The following is a 5,541-nucleotide window of genomic DNA, read 5'->3' on the forward strand; positions in this document are numbered from 1 at the left end:
AGATATGGCCCCTCCTTGCCTGCTCCTGTGTCAGTTAACACCACACAATCCCCAGCCTCACAAGCATCTTCCTCTCCATAGAAAGCTCTGCTGCAATATCCTTTTAGTTTATTTTTCTGTAGAAATATTATTCACAGCCAGTGTCCACTGTTGATTTCGGAGGAGCGTCGGGCTCTTCATGTCCTTGGTTTTAAAAACACAACAAATGCAGTTTGGTAAAGAAACAGGGAAGGGAGCCTTTTACTGAGTCATCACAAATTAATTTACCATATTTTAGCAACTCTAACCCGTGGGTTATATTCGTTTTTACAAACCCCGCCCCCCCCCCCCGCGGGGTATACTCGGGTGCAGGGTATACAAAACTTTTTTTACTCACCCGGGGTAGAGTGCGGCTGCACGGGAACCAGGCGGTGTGTTTCCCCTGCTGGGAGGCTTGGCCTCCGAAAGCTACCAGGGGGGCGAGTGCTCCCCCACCCGGATCAGGCTCACAGGCAGGCGTCACGGGGCACAGTGCCGGGCAGGCCATGCAGCACATGCCTCGGAGAATGCCCCCCCCCAACTCTGAGAGCCCCTCCCGGCTGAGCCTTTGCTCGGGTGGAGAACTGCAAATACCTTTGCCCCCGGCAGAGAGCTGGGGACAGATTGAACAGCCCACAGCTGAACAACATGCGGATACTTACAAGGGGGGGGGCACAGCCCAGTAATTTTTTCCCGGCGTGGCTCTCCCAGAAGGGAGGGGCGGGGGGCAAAGTCTGTCTGGGAGCCTGTCTCGCTCGCCGGGAATGCTCCGGAGCCGGGGCAGAGGCATCCCCAGCAGAGGCGCAAGGCTCCCAGCCTGGGCTGACAAAGGGAAGGAGCCCGGAGCCCTGTCCCCGGCAGCGGGTAGCCTGCGCTGCAGATCACTGCAACCCCCCCACCCACTGCAACTCGCGTGCAATCTCCCCTGCGCCGCTTGCAAACCCTCCTTGTAGCCCCCTTGCCACACCTCGGAGCAGTTGTGGGTGCAGGGCTCAGTGGCCGGCGGCAGCAGCAGGAGGCTGCAGGTGGCCACGGTGCACAGGAGTGGGGGCAGACAGGAATATAACTGCACCTGAATAAACCCCGCCCCCTGCACGCTGTACTCGTGTGCGGGGTATACAGGGATTTCTAAACTCAAACAGCAAAAACCGCGGGGTATATTCAGGTGCGAGGTGTATTTGGCTGCGGGGTATATTTGTGAAAAGACAGTAATTGTATTAAAGATGCTAGCATGTAATGCCACCTAATGTGAAGTTTGCTTTCTTCCCAGGCATGAATCAGTAGAAAAGATCACATTTTTGTTTGTCATACATTTAGGGGATGTCTGCACTTTTAGGGGATAACTGACTTTATTTTGAAATAACGACATGCGCATTGCAACAGCGAGCCGTTGTTTCGAAGTAATGTTGAGCTGGGGGGCCGTGTCTCTTGCGGCGGTGGTTTGCTAAGCCAGTGTGGACACCCTGGGCGTTAGAGGGGTGGGATCCGATTTACTGCGCAGTCACGGGCCAGTGTAGGCAAGACCAAGCTGGTTATTGCGAAGGCCACGAAGAGATTTACGTGTCCTCGGAACACATGTTCTGCATTCGAAGGGGTTCTCTACCCTGGCCGAGGGACAGCGCTACAAAGTGCCGGGCAGGGTTCCCTCTAAGGCGTGCGCCTGCGCCGCCACGCACAAAAAATTCTCCACCAGCCCCCCCCCTCCTCCGCAGAGGTGAGTGCCACGTGCTCTGGCGGGTGGGGGCTGGTGTGGCCTCGTGGTGGGGTAGGGGGAAACTGAGGGCCTGCTCTGGAGGCTGAAGCCTGTGTTGAGGCCATGTGGTGGCAGCAGGTCAGGGCCTGCTCCGGCCATGTGGTGAGGGAGCCAGGGCCTGCTCTGGCAGCTGGAGCTTGCTGGGGGGGCTAGCGCCTGCTGCGTGGTGGGGAGCCAGGGGCTGCTGCATGGCAGGGGGCCGGGGCCTGCTCTGATGGGGGGCCAGGGAATGGCATATGGTGGGAGGGCTACTCTGGGGTGGGGTGGGGGAACCAGGGTCTGCCACATGATGGGGGAGCTGCTCTGGTGAGGATCCAGGGCCTGCTGCATGGTGGGGGCTGCACTGCGGGGGAGGGAGGGAGCCAGGGCCTGCTGTGGCCACACAGTGGAGTGGGGAGGTCAGGGCCCGCTCTGGCAGCCAGGGCCCTGGTCCAGCGGCTGGAAGCCTGCGCCCAGGACACATGTTGTGGGGGGCTGGATTTGTTCCAGCAGCTGGACTGCTCCCGGGCCTAGTTCCCTCCCCGTGCCTCACTTTCTCCCCTCAGAGCCCCCTGGCCCCCAACCCTCTTGCCCCAGATGGGGGCTCACAGCCAGTCCCCCGAGGGGCAGCCTGGGGCTTCCCCTTCCCTGCACACAGGCTGCCTAGGGAGCAACACTCCCTGGCGGCGGAGGGAGGAGGGGAATGCGTCTCACCTTCTCCCCACAAGGTGTGAGGGGGGGTACTTCCCGGAAGAGTTTCTCGGGGAGCCACCGCACTGGTGGGTGCCACGGAGCACCCATCCACCTGCACTTCCCGCCTCTGCCCTGAGGCTGCCTGTGAGCCTCCTGCCTGCCCCGCCCCACCCCAGGGCTGCCAGCTCTCCCGGACCAGATGCCGTTGCAGCCAATGCCATCCAGTCCATCTGGTCCATGGATGTTGGCAACCCCTCCCCCCACCGCAGCTTGTCTCCCCACAGTTCCCCCTCCCCCGGGTGCCAGTGCTGGGCTGAGTCTCTCTTCAGACTGCAGGTGAACGCGTCTATCACTGGGCTGAACATGATGAGTTGCCTCTAATTTTGGACAGGCCCAGCTCTGCTGCTCTGCCTCTGAACTGACCTGCTGAATCAGGCCCTGAAGGCAAGGCAAGCTGAGGAGCAGCTGCCTGCCCTCGACTCAGTCTAGTGCCATGGTCACCAACTGGTCGATTGCAATCAACTGGTCGATAACGAGGCCTCGACCAGTCAATCGCGAGGCGTCCTGTCCGCCCCGATTTCCCTCCCACCCCCAAGAAGCCCCACTACCTACCTCCAGTGAAAATGGAGGTAGTGTAGGCTTCTCGGGGATGGACAGAAGTCCCACAGCTTAGCGCCACTTCCAGTGATTCCGGAAGAAGCGCTAGCTGCTCTGCCGGGTGTACTGCCGGAGGGAGCATCGGCTCCCTGCACCGCAGAGGAGGGGGAGTCAGCCCCAGCGGAGGCGCACGCACGGGGTTTCCCTGTGCCGGGGGGGTCAGCCCTAGGGCAGGCACACGCTGGTTTCCCTCTGGGGGCGGGGGAATCCTGGGAGGAGGCAGATACAGGGGACTCTCTGCTTCCACTGGCACCCCACGCCCTAGCCCCCACTCCCCAGCCACAGAACTCTGTCCCCACTTCTCTGTGCCCAGCCACAGAATTCTGTTCCCACTCCCCTGTTCCCAGCTACAGAATTCTGTCCCTATTCCTGTCCCCACTGGCACCTTGCCCCAGCTGCAGAAACCTGTCCCCACTGGCACTCTGTCCCCTGCTGCAGAACCCTGTCCTCTGCCCTCCCAGCACTCTGTTCCCTCTCCCCCGCCCCCAGCTGCATAACTCTGTCCCAACAAAGGCTACGTCTACACTGGCATGATTTTCCGGAAATGCTTTTAATGGAAAACTTTTCCGTTAAAAGCATTTTCAGAAAAGTGCGTCTAGATTGGCAGGATGCTTTTCCGCAAAAGCACTTTTTGCGGAAAAGCGTCCGTGCCAATCTAGACCCGCTTTTCTGCAAAAAAGCCCCAATCGCCATTTTAGCGATCGGGTCTTTTTTGCAGAAAACAAATCTCTGCTGTCTACACTGGCCCTTTTGTGCAAAAGTTTTTCGGAAAAAGACTTTTGCCTGAACGGGAGCAGCATAGTATTTCCGCAAAAGCATAGTATTTCTGCTTACATGAGCTCGTCAGTGCTTTTGCGGAAATTCAAGTGGCCAGTGTAGACAGCTGGCAAGTTTTTCCGCAAAAGCAGATGATTTTACGGAAAAACTTGCCAGTCTAGACACAGCCAAAATGTATAATTATAAATGATTCATTTTAGATTTAAATAGCATGAATAAAAACCAGACCATTTATTTCATAACTATAAACACGTGATTTTAATTTTATACATCGCATAATTTAAAAATAAATTCTTTATCAGAGTGTGTAAGTAAGGGCTGGGGATAGCAAATGATGGACAGGAGGAGATTAGAGAGGGCGGGGCTTCAAGGAAGGGGCGGGGTGGTAGATCTTCGCCTGTTTGGAGATTTAAAAAGTGATCTTGGATGTAAAAAGATTGGAGACCACTGGTCTAGTGCTAAGGAGTGGCAAGAAATGGGTGGGAGGGGGGGAGCCTGGCAGCAGTGCCCCGTCTAGAGGCAGAATCACAGGCACTTAGGGGATTGCTGCTAAACAGCTAAAATGTTAACATTTAACCGGTTAACTGCCTGGGCTGCTCTGATGCTACGGGGTGTGTGTGTGTGTGTGTGTGTGTAGTTCCTGCTGGCCTATTCGGGCCAATTTGGATCTGCTGATGTTGGGGCTGGCCAGGGACACCTACCTGTTCTGCATCACCAAGGCTGGAGTCGTGTCAGGCCGACCCAAGTGGCGGGGGCTGGGTGGTGGTTGTGCTGGACTGTTTTGTGAGTGAAGGGGTGGGACATCGCTACACCCAAAGGGGTCAATACTGGACACCCTTCAGTCACCCTTCTCTAGCTTAGACCCCTCCTCCCCCTTCCGGATTCCCTTCTCCTGTGGTATAGAATATGGAGCCCTGACGGATGAGAAAGCCGGGCAGGGCCCGATCCTGCAACCCCTCCCGGTCCAGCCATCGTGTGGGTCCCAGGGGTGCTGCTGGAGCAGTGGGTGGGGAGATGAGGAGGCTGTAGGAGGGGGCGGTGTCTGGGAGAGGCCGGGCTGAGCGGCAGGTGCAGGCCCCATTGGGCTGTTCGCTCTCCTCCCCCGCGGTGCTTCCTCTTTTGCAAGGAGCTGGGGGACTCGTGACTGGCAGGAATCCAGCTGCTGGGGCCAAGAGCTTCTCCTTTCTGGGCTGCGCAGCGCAGCGAGGGCCCTGCAGAGTCCTGGCCCCGGCAGCTGCGTCCAGCACCGGCCCGAGTCCCACCGACATTCACGGGGTCCCTAAGACTCCCGGCGGGGGCTGGAGCCAGCCCGGACTCGGGAGCCGGGAGCCGCTGGGTTCAGGGGGCGCAGCGAGTCAGAGCGCGGGGGGCGCCGTGCCGGGCTCCCCGTGTCACCCCCGGGCGGGCCTGGGAGCCGAGCCCTGGGGTCCAGAGCTGCCTCCTCCCCGCCCCGGGGCTTGAACTCGGAGCCAGACCCGGAAGCGCCCCGCCCCGCCCTTTGCTGCTTTCGGTTTCGAGTCTGACAACGGACGCGGGGCCCGGGAAAGGGCCGCTCCGCCTGGGGGCCCTGCCTAGGGACTGGGCCCTGGGGGCAGCGGGGCCGCTGGGGAGCCCGGAGCGGCGCAGACTCCCCCCCCCCCCCCAGGTAGGGTCCCTGCGAGCCC

This window comes from Pelodiscus sinensis, chromosome 19, assembly GCF_052426305.1.
Source record: "Pelodiscus sinensis isolate ZL-2025 chromosome 19, ASM5242630v1, whole genome shotgun sequence".
NCBI lineage: Eukaryota > Metazoa > Chordata > Testudines > Trionychidae > Pelodiscus > Pelodiscus sinensis.